Source organism: Hemiscyllium ocellatum, chromosome 43 (genome assembly GCF_020745735.1).
Source record: "Hemiscyllium ocellatum isolate sHemOce1 chromosome 43, sHemOce1.pat.X.cur, whole genome shotgun sequence".
In the NCBI taxonomy this organism is placed as follows: domain Eukaryota; kingdom Metazoa; phylum Chordata; class Chondrichthyes; order Orectolobiformes; family Hemiscylliidae; genus Hemiscyllium; species Hemiscyllium ocellatum.
In genome coordinates this window covers 28,993,109-29,016,111 of record NC_083443.1, presented here as the reverse complement: position 1 = coordinate 29,016,111, position 23,003 = coordinate 28,993,109, and the positions used below count along the sequence as shown (strand labels likewise).

The 23,003-nt window shown below is 41.8% G+C and overlaps 1 protein-coding gene across 4 annotated transcripts in view; it reads right to left on the bottom strand.

Annotated features, from left to right (window-relative positions):
- The window catches only part of LOC132835116 (prolyl 4-hydroxylase subunit alpha-1-like), an 81,511-nt gene extending 58,773 nt beyond the window's left edge, over positions 1–22,738 (bottom strand). For 2 of the 4 annotated variants that reach the window (XM_060854443.1, XM_060854444.1), the window contains exon 1: positions 22,644–22,738. The gene's annotated coding sequence lies outside the window, so the exon portion shown is untranslated. Of the gene's footprint in view, positions 1–7,083; positions 7,173–16,851; positions 16,955–22,643 lie in introns of those variants that run through there. The other 2 variants (XM_060854446.1, XM_060854445.1) reach the window with 2 other exon arrangements.
- Positions 22,739–23,003: the final 265 nt, after the last annotated feature.

Here is a 23,003-nt window from a genome sequence, read left to right as displayed (position 1 = left end):
TGTTACTTCATTCAGTCACACAAAGTTTTTTTTTTAGAACCAACTTTGATAAAGATGAGGAAAAAAAACGTGATTCAAATGCAGCAAATTATTCTGAAGTGCTGACAGTACTGGCTACAGATTGATAAAGCAGTAGCCATTTTGCACACAGCAACAGCCTACCAATTACCTTGAGATGACTGATCAGTTAAGTATGTTCCTGGTGTGGTTTGGATGGAGAGGAATCTTTGCTCTTTGGGCAGTGCCACTGGATCATTTACCAGCTAAATCTCTGGTTTCATCTCCGACCTGAAGAAGATTACTGCTGTACAGTACAGCTGTTAGGTAAGGAAAAAAAATCTGGAGTGCTCAGCTCATGTTTTGAGGGGGCACTGAGCAAATCGAGAGTCAACTAAGTTAAACTTAAGTTGGATGGGCACTATATAACAAAAAACTAGCTTCACTATGATTTTGAGAGGATGTAGAACAGTACTGGGTGGGAATGTGAGCAGAAAGACGAGATGTTGTAAGATATTCTCTTGAATCTGCTGGAGCTCTGACCCAAGTGAGAAACACGAGTACAAGAAAGGACTAGAGGAAAAGTTGTTAATGGGGTTATGGATCTGGATACTAAAGACATTAAGAGGTCTGGGGATAATGCAGAAAATTGGTTTTGGGGTGGAAGATAAATCTAGTTGAATGATAGTGTAGGGCTGGGGGAACCAAATGGCCTACTATTATTCCCATTTTCTACACTCTATAGTTAAGTGAAGAAAAAAAAGTATAGGAGGGGAGTCATCTGGAGTGTAAACATCAGCACTGACCAATTAGGCTGAATAGCCACCTTGTGTGTAATTCTTTGACGTACAGACCTCCCTTATCAGCTCTGTCCCCTACGGCATACCTGTGCAGTACTATCTGCAGCTAGGTAGGAGACAGGTAATCGGAATGTATCGATAATGATCAAGTTGTTCAACATGATGGATACTGAAAAGTGATTCATCTGTTGGGCTAGACTAGGAAAATGGGACAAAATCTCAAGGTTAGAGCTTGGCCACTCAGCAGTGAAATCAGGATGCAACTTTATACACAATGGGCAATGAAAACATGAAGGAGGAGAAAGTGAGGACTGCAGATCAGAGCTGAAAATATGTTGCTGGAGAAGCGCAGTAGGTCAGGCAGCATCCAAAGAGCAGGAGAATCGACGTTTCGGACATGAGCCCTTCTTCCTGAAGAAGAGCTCATGCCCGAAACATCGATTCTCCTGCTCTTTGGATGCTGCCTGACCTGCTGCGCTTTTCCAGCAACACATTTTCAGCAAAGATGACATGAAGTACCTTCTCCCTTTCTAAAGACAATGGATAACATACAAAGTAACATTTTCAAAACAGACTGTCGTACTAGAAAAGGATATCAGGGATAGGAAGCAAAGGACAATCAATGGATTTGAGGTATAGATCAGCAATGATTTAACTGAATTCGCCTGCCTTTAAGGATTTAGGTGATGTACTCCTGTCTATAAAAGACCCTCAAAACATAAAGCCTTCATAAACCCTTGCAGAGCAGCCCAAGATCAACAAGTAATATATCTTCCCTATCAGAAATCATAACGTTTCAGGGAAATTTCTAATTCCTAAACTTCAAAATACATCCAATCTCCAGCGATACAAATCTTCTGGCCTTCAGGCTCCATTCTCCGAGACTCAAACACACAAATCAAGTTATTGAGGGAATGCTGACTCAGGGCTGCTGCCTTTCAAATCAAATACTGACCCCAAGCCCCCATTTGTTCTCTAAGCGGTACCAAGGATTGCATGGCACGATTTCAGCAAGAGTGGGGCCAGTATAAATCCCATCTTCCAAATTAGAAAAATTAATTACCTGGTCTTTGTCACACTGTTGTTTGTGGGAACTTGCTATGTGCAGAATGGTTGCCAACATTCCCACACTACACAATGGTGTTGAAGCTCCAAAAGTATTTTATTGTTATAAGTACTTTGAGATGCTGGAGGTCATGAAAAGCATTATTGAATTGCAAGACTTTTTATTAAAAATCAGTAGGAAAAAAAATGTCCTAAAATAGTGGACTAAGTTACACCTTTTATAAATATACACATAGGAAACTTAATTACGCAGATTTAATCCAATCATAGCAGCTCAGGTATAATAATTGAAGGAAGCCTTGAATTTTGAACTTAGGATTTTTTTTTTAAATTCTCAATCTGCTCAAACACTTTGTTATTAATCCCTTTACCAGCAAGGACCAAATTTCAATTTTGTATTCCTCTGCAGGAGCCTGGCTCCAGTTTGGATAAAGCCTAGACTCCAGAAATTGACTGGATAACAGAAAAATAGCTTGGCATATAAAATCAAAGATGAAATTTTAATCCAGTGTTTATTTCACATTTTTGTGACTGCTGTATTTCTCATTAAAACCTGAAAACTGGAGCTTTTTATTTGTTGAGCTCATCAACAGTCACAATCAAAATGCAAAAAAAACCATGAGCAGAATGAATTGAATAATTATTATTTTACTTTCTCCTTGCATTGCCCCAAGATAATTTTGCTGACTGGAAGCTTTATATTCAAGCCTTCCATGCCAAAATGACTAACCAATTACAGACAGCAATGCAAAGCAACATGCAAAAACTAATTTGAAAAGGCAATGTGTCTAATGAGACAGAGAATCACAACATAATGCTTAACTCAAGAAACCCATCTCCCATACACAATGTATAGTACTGTTGGGCTATTTTTATAGTTAAGAGGAATGCAAAAAAAAATTCTTTAAATAAAAAATTTTGGACTCAAACAACTAAGAATTAGGAATCCTAAGAATTAAAATGCAGAAAATGCGAGGGGAAATTCAACAGTTACGGAAGCATCTGTGGAGACATAAAAACAGAGTTTATATATGGAGTCAAAACTCTTCATTTAGTGTCAAATGTGACATATTCTAAAAGTGAAATATCATCCTGCTTCAGATTCTAATAAATTAGACTTCCCATCCATGTACGATACCGTTTAAATCTCCAAGTCCTTATGTTTACCCTTTCTCTTCTGTCCTCCCATTAATTTTCAACTTCCTCTCAGTTTTAGCACTGAACCTGTCTCTAAGTCTCTGTGAATATTTGCCGGCATGTTGAATACCCAAGAGTGGGTCTATGGAAAACTACAGTTCCTCTTTTCATATAGCTCATGACCATATCAAAACTTTCCCAAAAAGGGACTTCAGCGTAAAATTATTCCAAGATTATAAACAGATGCTCGAGTGAGACCTAAAGCAGCTATAATTACAATGGTTCAAGAGAAGATGTATTTATTTGCTATATAAATCGATACTTCTGAATAAAACAGTATAATTCGGGTTAATTATAAAGTCACTATTTAGAAAATATTGTGTCTGGGGCAGCATTGCTTCCACCTCCCTGAAGTTATGCTTTATGCTTCTGTCACTGTATTATGTAATTTGACTTCATCACCCACCAGTGTGACCAGACCACCTGCTCAAATGGCTCAGTACTATCAACTGGGAATAGATGCGAGTTCACTCAACCTATCATTTCCTTTTGGCAGTATTCTTGTTCAAAGGATGTGCAACCAAGTTAAAAAGAAACTTTAACCAGATTAAAAAGTTTTCCACTTCATTACTGTTTGTGGGACTTAGCTAGTGCAGAATATCTCCAGTCTTCACTATATAACGGGTGTCCTGCAATGGTATTCAATTGTAACAAAAGATCTTGAGGTTTATCACTGGCATAATAATGTGGTACATAAATACAAGTATTCAAACTTTTGACACTTCTTTCTGGTGATTTCACCAATAAGCATTTGTAGATTAATTAAATAAATAACAAAGACTTGCAAATAAATAGCTCCTTTTAGGACTCCAGGGTATCCCCTAAACCCCATGCAGCCGATAAAATACTTTGAAGTACAGTTATTGTGGATTGATGGACTGTTTCCACATCAATTCCAGTCTGAGGCTAGGCACCATAACTAGCCTAAAGCAAGTTGTTCTCTGATACTTTCTTCTTCACACTGACACATCCCAGATCTACACATTTATTTAAATTTTTTAAAAACAAACATTTCCGTCCTTACACTTTTAGTCATCACTTAAGTCTCTTACTACATCCTTGCAAGAGCAAGTCCAGCTGAGTTAAATCGTATTCACATGAACTGCACACATAAAAAGTTAAGATTCTGTCTTTAAAATAACCAATTAAGTAATAATTAACACAGTCTGGGCTAAGGGCCCCTTGCCAAACAGGTTATGAATAAACTCAAGGAACTCCGATACATGATACTTTGGCTGGTTTTAGGTCTTACAAGTTTCCTACCTTTCCCCAGATGAAGCTCCTCAAACAATACTGTAGCCAACTATACAAACTGAGCTACACAAGTGGAAATATTAAGATGAACATTAATTAATTTAGTTTGATAGAACTGCATTTATACAATTAGGAAAAAAGTGAGGACTGCAGATGCTGAAGATTACAGTCGAGAGCGTGGTCCTCAAAAAGCACGGCAGGTCAAGCAGCATCTGAGGAGCAGGAGAGTTGATGTTTCGGGCAAAAGCCCTTCATCAGGAATCTGACGAAGGGCTTTTGCCCGAAACATCAACTCTCCTGCTCCTCGGATGCTGCCTGACCTGCCGTGCTGTTCCAGCAGCACACACTCAACTGAATTTATACATTGCCTTATGACATTGTTCAGAAACATTGATAAGGTGTTTCTCAATTTATTTGGAGTCACCTATGGGTACAGCACAAAATCCTCAGTGAAAGGTCATACTGGATTTTGGATCAGGTGGTTCAGGCTGTGAATACTTCAGGTTAAGCTAGGTTGGGTGGGGTCCTGTGTGGGCTGGAGCAGTACACAGAGCCACTAACTAGTCTGGAGTCACACATCTCATCAATGCAATACCTACCCAAATTGTCCAGTTGTCTTTTTTTTAAAAAAGGTTTTACTCTATTAAAATTGATGGGAAAAGTGTCAGGTTTTTTGACAATTAGATTTGAGGTACTCTATATGTATTCTGGTTTTGGTAGTGTTTGTTGAAGGCAGAATGTTAGCAGGATAGAGAAAACACCTTCAATCCTTCAAAAACATCACAATATAATCTTTACCATTGACCTGATCAAGTCAGGGCCTTGGTTTCAACAGCTCATGGAAGGATAGCACATCCAATGTCATAGCAATTCCTTCAGAGCTCTGCTAAAATGTTAGGGTTTGACCTCATAACCATGCGACACAGCACAAGAATTCTCACAGCAGTCAAGTTGAATAACTTACTTGATCAAAAGACTTATTTAGAAGCAATAACACTAACCATCGCCACTTCTTTCTGTGGATTAAGATTTATATCTAAATTAATCCTCATTCTTGAGATATTGTTGAGAATTCAGGCACATGATTAATATCTAAACTAGAAAGGCATTTTAGAGAATAATATCCAAACAGGCTCTGGAACGTACAATGTGCTATGGTATAAACTCAATGGGATTACAATCTTGAAAGGGAAAATAATGTGAAAGCTAAAGAGGAAAAAGACACCACAAAATCAATTTTACAGTAAATAGGACAGGATTTAGTGAAAAGAAACTGTAGAATTATTTTGTACCATCTATCTATTCAGAAAGAAAGTAATCATTAATACTGCTACCTAGCTGGACGCTTCGCACATTTCACATATTTGCTGTTCAGTTGTGTGTTCCCTAGACCAGTGTGTCAGCTCCCCACCATTGCGGGAACTCATTTATTCCAACAGCAAATCTGTTGAGCCTTGAAATGTGGATCTCTGCTGTGTCTGGGTTTTTTTTTAAACCTTCAAAATGCACTCACAAAGCATTTACAAATTAGCAGAAAGTTGGAGGGCAGACTTTCTGCATCGTTGTGTTATTTTTTTTCAATAATCAGACAGTTCTTTGCCTGTTTAAAATAAACAAATTGTTTTCCAAAGCAAAATGGACAATATTCAAAATCAAGTTGGTCATTCAAGAATAGCAATAATAATAATACAATTTCAGCACACAATATTACCTCAATTGCTTTGGAGACACAAAATCATTAAGTGCATAACAAATCCCTTTCTTGGGATGAGAAATATGGGGAAACCAGAAATACATATCAATCCTACGTCAGTCTAGACAAGATGGGAGTAAAGGGATGCTGGGTTGCTAATTTAGATCCAGCTCTTGATTAAATTAGGTTTAGTTGCCTGAAAAGCTAAATTAAGAGCGAGGGGAGGGGGGGAAAAAAAGCAATGGTGCAACGTGGCTCGCCTCCATTTGGATTAAGTAGCCCTTGCAGCAGTTGTGAAGATCACAAATGGCAGCTTTTCCTCGTGGTGCAGATGTGGAAGTGCGACCACACGGTGTAGGGAAACGTGCAGTTTCCAACATCGCCCTGGGTCAGAACTGCACTGGGGAGGGGAGGCAGTGAGGCTGCCACGTACTCCAGTTCCCTATCCTCCCCCCCCCCCCACACACACATCTCCATCCCCCTTATTACCACAACCCAGAATAGATCCTTAGAAAAACTCTTCCGAAGCAAAGCCAGTGGCTCACCGTTACACAGCATGCCACTATGGGCATAGTTTTTGCAAGATAAAATGTTATAGTTACATTTAATTCCTATCTAAAGGCAAGAGCAAAATACAATTCAACAGCCAAGCGGTTGAATACCTTTCCTCTACCGTAATGAAATGCTGGAAATGTTTGCAAAGTATCCCTACCCCACAACCCAAGAAAAAAGAAAGTTGACTAAGCAAGCTTCTTTTTGCTTGGAGTTATTCTCGTCTTTTTTTCTTGGTTTGATATTTGGGGCTATCTTGGGACGACACGCGATGTTCGGGTCTGGGTGTTGAAGTGCAACTCCCGAGCCTGTCCTCAAACTAGACAAGAAACTTTCATTTCTTTTTGGTTGTTTGGAAACAAAAATCACTGACGTCGCTCTGGGAGAGGCCAAACTCAAAGACGCTGAAAGGCGAACCTCAGTCACAGCCCGAGTCAGGGATTATTCAATGGGAAGCAAACAGAGAGGGGGTGGGGAAAGAGACAGAGGGAGATGGGGCTGCAGAGAAAATGTTGAGAATTTTACCTGTTCAAGCGGCAGATGCTGTGAAGAGGGTGCTGTGGGGATAACACACCAGCTCGCTGAACACTCACTCACTAACAGCTTTTACTCTGAAGCTCTGCATGAGACTGTGGGAGGGAGCTCCTCACTCTGTCCAAATAATTAACCCATTCCCATACTTCCCAGAGAGAGAGAGAGAGAGAGAGAAACATTCTTTCCTCTGACTTGACTGATGTGTTGCCCAGACGAATAAAAGCAGAAAATGCTGGGCAGGTCTGGCAACACCTATGTGGAGAGGGACAGCACAGCCAAGGATTCAGGGCCCTGGGTCTTGGTCAGAGCTCTGGATTTTAAGTTTCCAGGCAGTTCAAACTGGGTAACAGGATTAGATTACTGGTTTTAGATTAGATTAGATTTCTTACGGTGTGGAGACAGGCCCTTCGGCCCAACAAGTCCACACCGACCCGCCGAAGCGCAACCCACCCATACCCCTACATTTACCCCTAACCTAACACTACGGGCAATTTAGCATGGCCAATTCGCCTGACCCGCACATCTTTGGACTGTGGGAGGAAACCGGAGCACCCAGAGGAAACCCACGCAGACACAGGGAGAACGTGCAAACTCCACACAGTCAGTCGCCTGAGTCGGGAATTGAACCCGGGTCTCAGGCACTGTGAGACAACAGTGCTAACCACTGTGCCGCTGAGGAACTGCACAGTTTCTCCTCTGATTGTTCTCAAATCAAGTTCGTTGGAAGTTATTCACCCTATTATGTCCCTCAGATTTTACAAACTTCTTTAAGGTCATCCCTCAGCCTCCAACACTCCAGGGAATATAGCCCCGGTCTATTCGGCCTCTCGCTATAGCTCTCCAACTCTACCAACATCCTAATAAAGCTTTTCCAGATCCTTTCAAGGTTCACATCTTTCTATAGCGGGGAGATCAGAATTGAATACAGTATTTCAAAAGTGGACTAACCAACGTCCTGTACAGCTGCAGCATGACCTCCTCATTCGTATACTCAATGCACTGACCAATAAAAGCAAGCATACCAAACGCCTTCTTCACTATCCAAACTACCTACGACTCCACTTTCAAGGAGCTATGAACCTGCACTCCAAGGTCTCTTTGTTCAGCAACACTCCCTAGGACCTTACCATTAAGTCCTGCCCTGATTTGCCTTTCCAAAGTGTAGCATCTCACATTTATCTAAATTAAACTCCATCTGGCACTCTTCAGCCCATTGGCCCATCTGATCAAGATCCTGTTGTACTCTGAGGTAACCTTCTTCGCTGTCCACTACACCTCCAATTTTGGTGTCACCTGCAAACTTACTAACTATACCTCCTACATTCACATCCAAATCATTTATATAAAAGGATGAAAAGTGATGGACCCAGCGCCGATCCTTGTGGCACACCACTGGTCACAGGCCTCCAGTCTGAAACCCTCCATCACCATCCTCGGTCTTCTACCTTCAAACCAGTTCTGTATCCAAATGGCTAGTTCTCCCTGTACTCCATGAGATCTAACCTTGCTAACCAGTCTACCATGAGGAACCTTATCAACTGCCTTACTGAAGTCCATATAAATCACATCAACTGCTCTGCTCTCATTAATCCTCTTCATTACTTCTTCAAAAAAACTCAATAGTGGGCGGCACAGTGGTTAGCATTGCTGCCTCACAGCGCCTGAGACCCGGGTTCAATTACCGCCTGTGTGGAGTTTGCACGTTCTCCCTGTGTCTGCGTGGGTTTCCTCCGGGTGCTCCGTTTCCTCCCACAGTCCAAAGATGTGTGGGTCAGGCGAATTGGCCATGCTAAATTGCCCGTAGTGTTAGGTAAGGGGCAAATGTAGGGCTATGGGTGGGTTGCGCTTCAGTGGGGCGGTGTGGACTTGTTGGGCCGAAGGGCCTGTTTCCACACTGTAAGTAATCTAATCTAATCAATCAATAAAGTTAGTCAATAAAAATTTTACAGTTGATTTTTTTTGACAGCTTCAGCAGCTTATTAAGTTTTTTTGAAGTCCTGTTGGAATTCCTTCGTATACACCCTTCTGGGCTGAGGGAGATAGCTGGATAATATTGGATTTCCAACTCAACATCATCATGTCATATCTACATAAGTGAGGTCAGTTGGAATTATGTCAAAAACAGGTTGCCCATCTTCTGTTTTTAAGAGTTCCTTTGAACTCTTTGAACTCCCACAGTCCAAAGATGTGCGGGCCAGGTGAATTGGCCATGCTAAATTGCCCGTAGTGTTAGGTAAGAGGTAAATGGAGGGGTATGGGTGGGTTGCGCTTCGGCAGGTCGGTGTGGACTTGTTGGGCCGAAGGGCCTGCTTCCACACTGTAAGTAATCTAATTTAATCTTTGAGACGTCAATGGGCAATAACAATTTGATCTGGTCAGGCAAGTCAGTTATATTTCATTACTGAATTATTGCATGTTTGGATTCCTCAGCTCAGCCTTCTTGCCTCTGAGCTACACAACAGCTGGGGCATCCTGAGACTTTGAATGCATGCAATGAGAAATTTCTTTTTTTAAAAAAAAGGGCCTACCAAGGGATATGCAGAAATACATGTTAAGAATCAAGAATTAGCAGCATTATTAATTATTCAGCCTTCAAAAATTAACCTGAACATAAACTCAAGTATTTCAGCCCAGAAATCTGCAGCATATGTAAATATCAGTACTGTACATGTAATGAAAACATTAACACAGTACAAGGAACAAGAGGCATATTCTAGAATCCTTCAGGAAGCCAGAAATGGAGCAGACAAAAGTCTACTGGTTGAGGTCTGATAAATATTTTGAAGACGTACTCTAAGAAAACAGGAAGACCATGAACATGAGACCAATATTGTTTGAAAAAAATGAAGCACAAGCTGAAGAATTCTAGCCCAACACCAACAGTCAGGAAAATGTTCACAAGTGTTTAATGGAATGTTCATAAATTAAATCTCAGAAAACAGTCAATACTGACAGAGCAACGTGTATTACACAATTGTTACTTCTTTCCAAAGGTAACTTAAGTTGATAAATCTGGTAAATATTATTTGAAATTTTTTTAGATTAGATTCCCTACAGTGTGGAAACAGGCCCTTTGGCCCAGCAAGTTCACACTGACCCTCCGAAGAGTAACCCACCCAGACCCATTCCCCTAACTAATGCGCCTAACACTATGAGCAGTTTAACGTAGCCAACTCACCTAACCTGCACATCTTTGGATTGTGGGAGGAAACTGGAGCATCTGGAGGAAACCCACACAGACAGTTGCCCGAGGTGGGATTTGAACCTAGGTCCCTGGCACTGTGAGGCAGCAGTGCTAACCACTGAGCCACCGTGCTGCCAGATTTCCACGAGGTACTCAGTGAGATGCTTCAAATGAGGTTGTAAACCTATCAGAGCTACGTGGAATCAACCACAGATTAGGTTATGTTGCTGAAAATTGGCTCTGGAGCAGAAAGCGCAAAGCAATACACAGAAAGCAAAACTCTGTTTGAGGACTGGGCCAGTTACACAGGATACTGTGCAACTCACAGGGCATTCATTGTTCTGGGCACTGAGCTATTCACATCTATACTAACTAACGCATTAAAAACAAGTACACGTAACACACAGACATACTGCAGTCGCTCTCCATTATCGATGTAAAACTATTAAAATAGTCAGTGAATCTCATCCAAAACCTAAAATTGAGAAGCATGTTCCTCCAATTGACAATTTCTCCAAGCCAACTGCCACTACTAATAATTCAATTATGTACACAGTGTATCATTTGACTTACAGTGAGTAATACCAAAGGTGATCTGATAGTTAGAGAAAGCAAGAGAGGGATAGGACCTTCTTGGAGGATTGCAGGGTTATGTGCTTAAGTAATCAAGTATCCAAGAGATTGACACAGGTCAAAGACTAACCAAATCTACTTCATGTGCAATGATAGGAAGATTGGATGAGCAGTTTGTGCAAAATAGCAACTTAACCTTGAATTACCATTAGTAAATCAGGTGTAACTCACATTGTATTCTGGAGTATGCATTAGACATGGAAGTTTGCAGCTTATATTGTTTAAAATTTAATTCACATAGGAATTTCTGACAAAGCCAATATTTATAGTTCATTCCAAATTATCTTTGAGATGGTGAACATGATACTGATCAACGGTAAGTGAAGCTGGGCCAAGCGTTTTAGGGCAAAGGGCGTGTTGACCTCAAATTAAAATGGTTCTGAAGTTAAAACTAAAGCATGGCATCACCTGCAATTCCCATTAGTCATGGGCAGCTTCTAGTTAACTAGTCAGAATCACGTACTAGTACTCGTTTACCTGGACATGCACCAGAGATCAAAACCAATAATAAGTAACAACTTGTACTTATGTAGCAACTTTAAGATAGTAATACCTTTCAAATCATTTCACATGAATGCAATTAGCCACAAAGAATCAATGTCAGGGCATGTGACCAAATCATGGGTCAATGAGATAGGTTTTACATCACACTTTAATGAGAAGAGAGCTGGCAAGGTTAAGGGAGGAATTCTCTGAGTTGAGGACGTAGACAGCAAATGGACTGACCAAGGAAGGGAGCATCACTTCAGAACTGTATCAATGTACAGCTCGCAGTGTGTTGTAGAACAGAAGGAGGTAACCGAGATAGGAGGTAATGAAGCATAGAAGGACTTAACTAAGAAAAATAAATCCTAGCCAGTTCACTGGGGAGACTCCCATCTAATCCAATATGGAAACATCCTCCTGGATTACATGCTCAAGACTTTGGAATGGTTTAAACTCAAAAATCTGTGTCTCAGTGGAAGGGGAGTTTATTAAGAGTTCTAAAGTATTTCACATTACTGCCATATATGCAGAATTAAGGCAGAGTAGGTACAATCTTTGCAAATGAGGGAGTGAAAATTAGCATCCACGATCTTATCGAATAATGAAACAGGTTTGAGGGGCCAAATAGCTGACTTCTCTGAATTTGTATGTTCATTTACCTAAGTAACAGATAATCAGTCAAACAGACACATAAAAGTTGACTACTGACTTTAGGTCGAATATCTATTCATTTTTCACATACCTCATGCATTAGCCCCTCTCCGCTCTTCAGACAAATAAAACCCACCCACCCACCGGTGACATCACATAACACGTGAGAGTGTGTTTGAGAATGAGAAACATGGGCTGGAAACAGTTGCACTAAACTTAAATAAGAGTCATTACAAAGAAATGATGGTAAAGTTGCTGGTGGGGACTGGAAAGGAGTACATTAGAAAACAGTTGACCAACAATGGCAGATGCTTAAAAATATAGTTCCTGACTCACATTAAAATTTATCCCAGTGAGGAGAAGCACTCTAAGAATGGATAAATTAACCAGTAAATGATAGTACTGCATCATATTATAAGATAAGGTTAGTGATAAGCTAAAAAGTCATAAGAGTTGTTTAATATGGAAACAGACTACTCGGTTAACTCAACCATGCTGTCCAGATATTCTAAAATAATTGAGTCCCATTTGTCAGAATTTGGCCCATACCCCTCTAAATACCCCTTCCAATTCACGTACCCATCGAGATGCCTTTTAAATGTTGTCTTTGTACCCACCTCTACCAGCTCATTCCATACATGCACCACCCTGTGCATGAACATGTTGCTCCTTTTTAAATCTCTCTCTTCTCATCTTAAACCAATGTCCTCTAGCTTTGGACTCCCCTGCCCTGGGAAAAAGACCTTGGCTATTCATCCTATGCAGGCCCCTCATGATTTTGTAAAGTTCTATAAGGCCTCAAAAGCCACAAACCATTCTGCTTCTCCCTCTTGCTCAAATCCTCCACCCCTGGCAACATTGTTATAAGTTTTTTTCTGAACGCTTTCAAATTTAACCACGTCTTTCCTATATACAGCAGGGAGATTGGAAGAGTTTCAAAAACCAACAAAAACAAAGGGAGAAAATTAACTTTGATGGCAAACTGGCAAGAAATACAAAGCAAGATAATAAGAGCTTCCTAGAGAATGAGGCAGGGGAAATAATATTGGAGTACCAGAAAATGGCACAGGAAGTAAATAAATGTTTTCACAGAAGATACTAATACCATTCCCAAACACGAAATAATTAGGGGGTACAAAGAGTGGAAGGAAATAAAGACAATAATTATCACTATAGCAAAATGTATTAGAGATACTAATGGGGCTGAAGGCTGATAAAGTTCCCCGGATGTGAAGGGTTGCATCCCAAGACATTAAAGGAAGTAGCTACTAGTGAATACACTGGCAACAAGCTTCCCAGAATCCTCAGATTCTGGAAAAATCCCAAATCATTGGAAAACTGCCAATGTAACATCCTTAATAAAAATAGAAGACAAATGAAAAGACAAGTTACTGTAGACCAGGGCAGTTAACATTTGTAATTGGGAAAATGTTAATTTTATTTGAAGCCATTATAAAAGATGTACAGAGCAGTAGATTTAGAAATGCATAAAGTCATGGATGTAGGTTTGCTCGCTGAGTAGCAAGGTTGTTTTCCAGATGTTTCGTTACCCTACTAGGGAACATCTTCAGTGGGTCTCAGGTGAAGCTTCACTTGAGGCCCACTGAAGATGATACCTAGTAGGGTAATGAAACATCTGGAAATGAACCTTGCTGCTCAGTGAGCAAACCTACATCCAAAACCTCAACCCAATCTACAAATCTTCTCAAAACTCGCTGTACATAAAGTCAAGCAGAGTCAACATGGCTTTCATGAAGGAAAAATCATGCCTGACTAATTTATTAAAATTATTTGAGAAGATAACAAATAACATAGATAAAGGGGGAGCAGTCGATACAACATACTTCCAAAAATTATTCGATAAGGTACCACACACAAGGTTACTTAAGAACACTTTGTATCGGGGTAATACATTAACATGGAAAGAAAATTGACAGACTGTGAAGATAGAGTGTTGGGTTAAGGAGGCATCATCAGGATGGAACTTATAAATAGTGATGTACCAACAATTAATGACTTAATTATTATTAATGATCTGGGTGATAAAAGTGAATGCACCATCTCCCAGTTTGCAGGTGACAAAAAAGTGGGTGGGAAAGTGAAGTGTGAGAATGACAGAGTCTACAGAGGAAAATAAACAGGTTAAGTGACTAAAAACCTGATCGATGCTTTAATGTGATAGGAAGGATAGAGGAGCTGAATATTACTTAAATGGAGAGTATGCACTGAATGCTGCAGCGCAGAGGAATTTGGGAGTGCTAATGTAAAAATCACAGAAACATAGCATGTAGGTTCAGCAGGTAACATGGAAGGGAAATGGAATGTTGGCCTTCATTTCAGAGGAAATGGAATATAAAAATAGGGAAGTCTTGCTGAGACTATACAAGGCACTGGACAAATCACAGCTAGTTTTGGTCCCCTTCTCTAAGGAAAGATATACTGGCATTGGAGGCAGACCAGGGATGGCTCTCAGTAGATCTAGGCTGATCATAGATATGGAAATTTTTTTTATGGGGAGAGGTTGAGTAGGTTGCGCCTAAACTCATTGGTGTTTGGAGGAAGGAAAGGGGACGTCATAAAATAACATTAAAGATTATTAAGGTGCTCAACAGAATAGATTTATAGACATTATTTGCACTTATTAGAGAATCTTGAGCCAGTGGGCATAATCTCAGAGTGAGCAATTAACCACTTAGGACAGAGATAGGGAGGAATTCCTTCTCCCAGACAGTAATGAACTTATGGAGTCCTTTACCACAGAGGGCTGTTGAAGCTGGGTCATTAAGATAGCCAAAGGTTTAATCAAGGAATGTAGGGAAAAGGCAGAAAAGTGGAGATGAGGAATATAAAATCAGCCCTGATTTCATTGGATGATGGAACAGACTTGATGGATTGAATCGCCTACTTCTGCTCCGACATCTTTTGGTTTTATAGTGAAATTTGCCCTGAAATTGGTGCACATTTACTTGTTAGAATCATACAACAGCACACCAATGAAAGCAGTTGTCCTGCATGTTCTTTTGGCACCTTTTGTGCTACATTTGGGGTTGGAATTGGCAGGTTCATCTCTGACATGGCAGCTCTACGAGAGCAAGGCGATAGGAAGGGATGGATTTTAACCGTTCCAAAATGCTACTTGTATAAATGGCGACTCCATACTCTTTGAATAAAAACATATTCTTAAAACCTTTATGTAAGTATGTTCAGTCATTACTTAGGCGATACACCAGTGCTATTTTGGCACAGGACTAGTACCATGATACAGGTATCCTCCACTTTTCATAAGTTCACTTTACGCCACTTCACTTTTATGAAAGACCTACATTAGTACCTGTTTTTGCTAAATGAAAGAAATCCGAAAGGGATTTTCGCTCTTACGAGAAAAGGCAAAATCTTTCCCATATAAATTAATGCTTCTTTGCTTTACGCCATTTCAGCTTATGAAAGGTTTCATAGGAACACTCTGCTTTCGGATAGCAGGGGATACCTGTACAATTGATAATGCAGACATGGGAAAGGAATTATGGAAATCCAGTAGTCTTGATCCTATCCATGCCGCTGTCCCAACCTAAATCATTACTACTAATGAATGGAGAGGTAAAGAAACAAACACATGAACAGAAAGTAACTGGGCAACCATCAGGTTGGCCCCTCCATAGAAGCAACTAACTCTCTATCCTCTGTATATACTAGCACGCACATGGCCAACACTCTCCTTTGATAAACTCATTATTCCATTGCCCAGTACAAAAGCAAAATACAATGGATGCTGGAAATCTAAACTAAAAATAGAAAAACGATGGAAATAATCAGTAGGCTTAGCAGCATCTAGGGATAGAGAGAGAGGGGTAACATTTCAGATTAGTGTTAGAAAAGTTCTGATTAAAGGATCTGATTAAACCTACAACATTAACTCTGTTTCTTACTCTGCAATGCCGCTTGCGTTCTCGAATATTTGCACGATTTCTCATTTTTCTATCCTTTTCTCATTTCAGTTACCTCAATGACGGTTCTGTTCCTGTCATTATCTCACTGCCACCTGTACAACCATTCTGCCAAGTCACAAGACAATTTTTTTGGCAAAGTCCATTACAAATTTTAAGAATATTTCAGGATAGGATTCATTTTGCAGCATAACCATGCCAATGAAAGAAGTGAATCTGAAAGTCAGCCAAACCTTTTGAAAAGTGAAAGAAATTTTGATCATATTTCAGAACATATAGGAATGCAAGACCACTAAACTGCAACTAAAACGATTGACATTAATGTGTAGAATATGTGATTGCAATGGATTACTCCTCAGTTTGCCTGGATGAATGTTGCTCCAACAACAATCAAGAAGCTTGACACCATCTAGGCCAATTTAGCCTGCTTGATTAACACCACATCCACAGACATCCACTCTCTCCACCATGACACTCAGTAGCAGCAGTGTGTACTGTTTACAAGATGCACTGCAGAAATTCACCGGGGCTCCTTTGACTGCACCTTCCAAACCTTCTAGAAGGACAAAGGCAATGGATACATGGGAATACCGCCACCTACAAGTTCCTCTCCAATCCTGGAAGTGTTAGTGGGTTGAAATCCCTCTCAGGAGAAAGTGAGGACTGCAGATGCTGGAGATCAGAGCTGAAAATGTGTTGCTGGAAAAGCGCAGCAGGTCAGGCAGCATCCAAGGAGCTCCCTGGATGCTGCCTGACCTGAAATCCCTCTCAAACAGGCACTGTGTTGTCTCTACAACAAATGGACTGGATAGGGGGTTAGTTGCATCAATGAAGGGGCCAACCTGATGATTGCCCAGTTACCTGAGGAGCTTGAGGTATTTTCCAGAGATTTTCTGTTCATGTATTGTGTTTGTTTCTTTTCCTTTCCATTCAAAAAGGCAGCTGACCATCTTCTCAAGGGAAACTAGAATGGGCCATAAAGGTGATGCTCATGTTCAATGCATATGAACAAAATTAATTGTAAGAGCAATTATAAAGGCAAAAATTGATACCTTTAGAATACACTTACCAAAGGAAGACTGGGGTATTGATGCACTTGTGAGGAGCATGAATAATTGGACAAGGCATGGACAGAAATCTTATTGTGAAGGATGCACTTCTAACACAATCAGTCCTTCAGAACTGAAATAATTGACATAATCCATCAATGACCGTGCTAAATTGCCCATAGTGTTCAGGAATATGTGAGTTAGGGGCATTAGTCGGGATAAATATAGGATATTAGGGTAGGGGAATGGGTCTGGGTGGGTTACTCTTCAGAGGGTCGGTGTGAACTTGTTGGGCCAAAAGGCCTGTTTCCACACTGTAGGGATTCTAAGATTCCCTCTATGAATTCACTGCAGATATGCCTGTCTTTTTGTGTCTCCTGATACAGAACAAGTTTATTAGAGTTCTCCCAACACGATCATACCCCATTCACATTTGCTCCAGATTGTTATTGAATCTCCAGTGCAGGGTCGAACTGGGCACTTGTACAAGCTTTTATTTACAGAGATACACATTACAGCACTGCTTCTCTAAACCCACCAGCTAAAGTCCAGTCTACTTCTTCAGAATTAGTTTTAATCAACCTGTCCAGATAAGTCATGATACATCTCCAGGGCTGATAGGATTTGAACCTGGACCTCCTGGTTCAGAGATTATCTGTATATAATCCATTTAGATATAATCTTTCCCCTGAGGAAGTACCAGAGTGCCTTGATTCATTAGATTCTGTGGAGGTCAGTGCTATTGGACCATCTTTCTTGACACTGGATTTGGAGGATCTTACAAAGAAGCTATTGCTGCTATGTTTCCAGTGCTCTGGACTGGCAGCTGTAGGTTATGTTGCCTGGGAAACCATGATCTTAGCCTTGGGTTTGAGATCCTTGTTGGAGAAAGTGAGGTCTGCAGATGCCGGAGTTCAGAGTCAAGAGTGTGGTGCTGGAAAAGTACAGCAGGTCAGGCAGCATCCGAGGAGCAGGAGAATCGACGTTTCAGGCATAAGCCCTTCATCAGGAATGGTTTGAGATCCTTGTCCTCAAACACTGTTTTCCGAAGTCAGCCTAAGATATAACTGGCACTTTGGACACAAAGATGAATTTTGTTGCTTGTGTCCTTTGCTGAGAGGAGCCTCCCATGATATTGTAACAGGTCCACATTTTCCAGGACCTTATCACTGATGTTAATTAATATGGGGAGGTGTTTTATAATGGAAGCTGGTTGGAAAAGGCCATTAGTTTTCTGGGTGTTTAGTGAAAAGCCAATTTCTCTCAAAAGTCGGAGGAGGAGCCAACAAAGACTGGAGCTTGGCTTCTGAGTGAGTACATATACAAGTATCAACTGTCTAATGAGGTTCTCTGACTATGGTTGGAATGGTTTTGGATTGAAAGTGGCGTAGGTTAAACAGTTTCCCATCTGTTCTGTAGACTGTCTCCACGTCAATGAGCGATTTGCCAGAGTGGAGATGCAATATAGCGATGAGGAAACTAAAGAGAATTGGTGCAATGGAACAGCCTTAGTTGACCCCAGTTTTCACTGAGATAGTGTTTGTATACAATGAAACGTAACTAATACCCAATCAACATCTTTGGCTAGTGACAAGCAAAATTTTAGATCTGGCCATAGTTCACAAGGTTTTAGATTTAGATTAGATTAGTTAGATTAGGTACAGTGTGGAAACAGGCCCTTCGGCCCAACAAGTCCACACCGACCCGCTGAAGCGCAACCCACCCATACCCTTACATTTACCCCTTTACCTAACACCATGGCCAATTCACCTGACCTGCACATCTTTGGACTGTGGGAGGAAACCGGAGCACCCGGAGGAAACCCACGCAGACACAGGGAGAACGTGCAAACTGTGAGAATGTTGTTAGCACCAAGGAAGATGTGACATTTTGCATTTAAAATAGGTTACTCAGAAAAATGGTCTCGGATGTTTTGCAGAGACAGAAGGAATAGCAAACACAACGCCCAGACATGTAAAGAAGAAGGCAAACTTGCCTTTTTACATTTAGCTGAGAACAGCAGATTCTCACTTGAAATCTTTGACAATATTTTTCTTTCGGGGCAGTGTTAAATGATGGTGGTCTCAGGACACAGTGGATAGTATCACTGCTCTGAGCTACATGCTCCAGGTTGGAGTTGCATCTCAAGATTTGGTGGTCAAAGAAAGAAGGTCCATTAATAACAGAACCAAAGCTGAGTATTAACCCACAAACCCTTCCAACAAATGGGAACCGCAGGTGGTCACAGCAGGAGCTTTTCCTGGTCAGCCACGTGAGTGGGAAGAAAGTTGGAGTCTCTACCATCATTATTCATTGCTCTAGACTACAACGCACATGTGAAAATGCTTGTTATCACAGCAACTTGGACTCTTGAGTGAACTATAACACAATGATGAACTGCAAGAAACATCAAATGTGGAAGACCAGAATGAGTCACTGAGAATTAAATAAGTGTTGTTGCAAAGAAAAAATGTGCTGCACATTCCTTCCTCCCTCCCATTGCATCAGGAATCTGGATCTCCTACCCTCTGACTTCACATTCTGATTAGTGATTAGGCCCACGATCCTTATTTCTACCATACCATACTCTTAATCTTTCTCTCCCTGCTGCTGACTGACTAGAATGCACTTGGGATCTTGAATTCACTTACATGCCCTTGGGTTTAGAAGAACAAGGGATGAACCCACTGAAAATTCTTCAGAGCATTTGACAGGCTGGACAGGCCAGTACAACATGTCATATTCCCAGACTGAGGGATCAGACACTGAGGTGAGGAAACATTTCTTCATGGGATTGTAAATCTTCTTGAATTCTCTATCCCATTGAGCTCAGTCCAGAACATACTCCCACCCTACTAACATTGTGGGTCAACCCACAGCAGGTGGACTGCAGCAGTTCGAGAAGGCAGCTCACCCCCACCTTCTCCAGGGCAATAAATACTGGCCCAGCCAGCAACACCAAGATCCCAAGGGATTAATTTTTTTCAAAACATTCATAGCTGAGATTGATGGATTTTGGGGCATTAAAAGAATTCAGGATCATGAGGAAAGTGTGGACAAATAGTTTCAAAACAAGTCTTCCACCATGAAGGCTTGAGAGACCAATTAGATTTGGAAAGTGTGGCACTGGAAAAGCACAGCAGGTCAGGCAGATCCGAGGAGCAGGACTGTCAACATTTTGGACATAAGCCCTCAGATCTGCCTGACCTGCCGTGCTTTTCCAGAACCATACTTTTCAACTCTGACTCTCCAGCATCTGCAGTCCTCACTTTCTATTCCCTGAGGGACCAAATAGTCTATTCCTGCTCTTATTTCTTACACTCCTACTCCCTCTCCTGACTTTGCCATTGGATTTATCACTTGATAGATCTCCTCTTCATTCTAGATTCACATAGAATCATAGAAAGGTACAGGAAGGAAACTGAACCTTCAGTCCAACTTGTCTATGCCAACCAGATTTTAGGTTAGTCCCATTTACCAGCACTTGGCACATATCCCTCTAAACCCTTCCATTCACATACTCATCCGGGTGCATGTTAAATGCTGCAATTGTACCAGCACTTCTTCTGGTAGCTCATTCCATACACGTGCCACCCTCTGCGTGAAAAGATTGCCCCTTAGGTTCCTTTTAAATTTTTCCCCTCTCACCCTAAACAATATCACGGCTGAAGATCTTTTGTAACACTCCATGATTGTTTCACAAATATTCACGAATTCCAACTGCCTGCACAAACTGAAGAATTTAGCCCAGTGTTCAGAAACAAGATACAGGATTCTTTTTGTAAGGTAACTTGCACGTCAGAGTGGTGACAAAAATACGTGTACAGGGTATACACTTATTCCATCTCGTAACGGTATTTTTTGGCAGTTTTGTCATTGATGTTGAGTGGAGGTGGTGGGTGTGAGTGCAGCCAAATTACTACCCGTGGGATATGGGAATCATGTCAATGGGACAGAGAAGTCATCCTCAGGCCAGAATATAAATTCTTCAGTGGCAGCATAACTCTGTATGGCACATTGGCTTAGCTGCTTCATAATGCCAGAGACCTGGGTTTGATTGGTGACTGTGCGGAGTTTGCACATTCTCCCCACATCTGTGCGGATTTCTCCTGGCTATACTGGTTTTCTCCCACAGTATAAAAGTTTATAAAATCATGAGGGGCAAGGATAATGCGAATAATCAAGACCTCTTCCCTAGAATAGGGGGGAGTCCAAAACGAGACAGCGTAGATTTAAGATGAGAGGGGAAAGATTTAAAAAGGTCCTAAGGGACAACTTTTTCATGCACAGGGTGGTGCGTGTTTGGAATGAGCTGCCAAAGGAAGTGGTGGAGGCTGGTACAGTTACAACATTTAAAAGGCATCTGGATGAGTGTAGGGTTTAGAGGGATATGGGCCAACTGCTGGTAAATGGGACTAGATTAGGTTGAGATATCTGGTTGACATGGAAGAGTTGAACTGGAGGGTCTGTTTCCATGCTGTACATCTCTATGACTAGACTAGGGCTGTTTTCCTTGGAGTGTCACAGGCTGAGGGTGACTTTATAGAGGTTTATAAAGTCATGAGGGGGCATGGATAGGATAAATAGACAAAGTCTTTTCCCTGGGGTGGGGGAGTCCAGAACTAGAGGGCATAGGTTTAGGGTGAAAGGAGAAAGATATGGAAGAGACCTAAGGGGCAATGTTTTCACTCAGAAGATGCTAAGTGTATGGAATGAGCTGCCAGAGGAGTGGTGGAGGATTGTACAATTGCAACATTCAAAAGCCATCTGATGTGTATATGAATAGGAAGGGTTTGGAGGGATATGGGCCAGGTGCTGGCAGATAGGACTAGATTGGATTGGAATATCTGGTTGGCATGGACGGGTTGGACCAAAGGGCAGCACTGTGGCACAGTGGTTAGCACTGTTGCCTCCACAGCGCCAGAGACCCAGGTTCAGTTCCCGCCTCAGGCAACTGATTGTGTGGAGTTTGCACATTCCCTGTGTCTGTGTGGGTTTCCTCCCACAGGTCAGGTGAATTGATCATGCTAAATTACCTGTAGTGTTAGGTGAAGGGGTAAATGTAGGGGGTCTGGGTGGGTTGCGCTTCAGCGGGTCGGTGTGGACTCGCTGGGCCGAAGGGCCTTTTCCCACACTGTAAGTAGTCTAATCTAATCTGACCTGTTTCCGTGCTGTACATCTCTACGCAAGTGCAGGTTAGGTCGATTAGCCATGGGAAAGGCGGGATAGGGTCGGGGGGGGGGGGGGGGGGGGGAGGAGGTGTGTCTGGGTGGGAGGCACCTTGGAGGGTCAGTGTGGACTCAATGGGCCGAATAGCCTGCTTCCCACACTGTTGGGGAATTCTGTGAACATGCTGCATGTGTAATCAGGATTAGAAGTGCACACACTGAAGAATTCAGGACCTGCTGAGATTAGGACAAAAAAAGTCTGGGAAAAAAAATGGGCATTTCATGAGAAACAACAAAATAAAAATGTAAACTGACAAGATGATCTCTCATGATTACTGTAAAAATCTGTATATACTTATTCCATCTGCTAATGGTATTTTCTGACAGTTTTGTAATTGATGTGGTCTAGGGGAAGGGGGTGAAGCCAAATTCCTACCTCGGCCTTTCCTCTGCGCCTCAATCCGCCTCCTCCTCCCTCATTGGGGCCTCCTCTAGCTTCAAGCCCACAAGCCTGACCAAGCCCCGTGGCCTCCTTCCCAAAGCCCGCCTTGTCCCTCCTTTCCTCTCCCCCCATCCCCCACCCCCCACCTCCTGGACGTGCAGTCTCTCACATTCTCCGCGGGTCCTCGGCCAACACGACCTCCGAGCATCGGGGGGCGCTCAAGGACAACGCCGTCCCGCAGGCTGACCTCCGAGGCTCGCGGGGGCGCTCCGACCATCGGAGGGGGGCGGGGCGCTGCGAGGCCGCAACGGTCAATTCGACCTCTGGCCATAGGGGGCGCTGCGAGGCCACAAC